Source organism: Condylura cristata, unplaced genomic scaffold, assembly GCF_000260355.1.
Source record: "Condylura cristata isolate star-nosed mole 26May11 unplaced genomic scaffold, ConCri1.0 scaffold00048, whole genome shotgun sequence".
NCBI lineage: Eukaryota > Metazoa > Chordata > Mammalia > Eulipotyphla > Talpidae > Condylura > Condylura cristata.
In genome coordinates this window covers 2,137,439-2,138,600 of record NW_004567149.1, presented here as the reverse complement: position 1 = coordinate 2,138,600, position 1,162 = coordinate 2,137,439, and positions in this window count along the sequence as shown.

The following is a 1,162-nucleotide window of genomic DNA, read 5'->3' as shown; positions in this document are numbered from 1 at the left end:
CACCTTTTTTCTAAGAGTAGTCTGGGTCATTTTGACTTTTAGTTGAGATTATAACATTTTAAAACCAATCTATCAAGGTTAAAACAGGTACATAGATTCACAAAGTTTAAGACTAATATTACTATATTTACCACAGTGAAGATTAACCAAAATAAAGTCCCTTAAACCTTATCTACTACTTAACGGCTTTCATTCTCACTGAGACATGCTAGGGGGTAAAATAAAGTGAGGGCAGGAAGAGGAAATTTGTTGTAAATCAAATTACAATAAAGTTCTTTGAAAACTTGTTAGAAAGTTTAAGTGATTTTCCTTGAAGGCTAGACAGTAGAAAACCTGCTTAGCTCTGAATAGGTGACTTGGGTGAATTTCCATATCTAAAGACAAGACAGTAGAAAGTTTAAGTGGTTATTTAGAAACTGAATAGAAGGCTCTGTGAGATAGAGAGATGAGATTTAGGATTTTTTTCCTCCCGGCAGTAAAAGAGTACCTTTCAGTATTGCCTCAATATTGACTTTGCAGTAACAGCCAATTTTTTTTATCAACCAGCCAATTGTAAGATTACTTTTAACTTCAAGAGGAATTTCTCACCGTGGTGCAGTGGTTGCTTGTCAGGGCCAGGTAGCGCCTTATGAGGCTAAGGCAATCCAATTGTAAACTGAAGGTTGCTCAGAATATTTTGATATTATGATTAAACAATAAAGGGAGGTCATAACATAAGTTAGCATGGAACATCTGATTTTTCAGAGCATTTCCCCTCCATCCAGTATCGTGTTTGTCAATAGAGGTTGAATAGTTTGTGTCATCCACCCTCCTGGGTGGAGCAAAGAACCTGGAACTTCCCCTTTTCCTGGGGAGCACCCCGTTAAAATTCCTCCATTAATAAGATTCTTTTGTGGTTCTGTAATGGGGTGGTCCCTAGGAAAAAGGGAAGTTCCAGGTTCCCTGCCCCACACAGAAGGAGGGTGGAGCTGAGCAGAGAAAAAGGAGAGAAGAGAATAGAGAAGAGAATGAAGGGGGATGGAGAAGGAGGAGACCTAAGGAAGCCACATGGAGCAGCAAGCATGTGGTGAAGAAACCGGGCTTGTTTCCTGACCCTGGACTGGTTAAGGCAGATGTGGGTGAGAGACCTGCAGGGAGGTGACTATGGCAGTGTTTATATTGA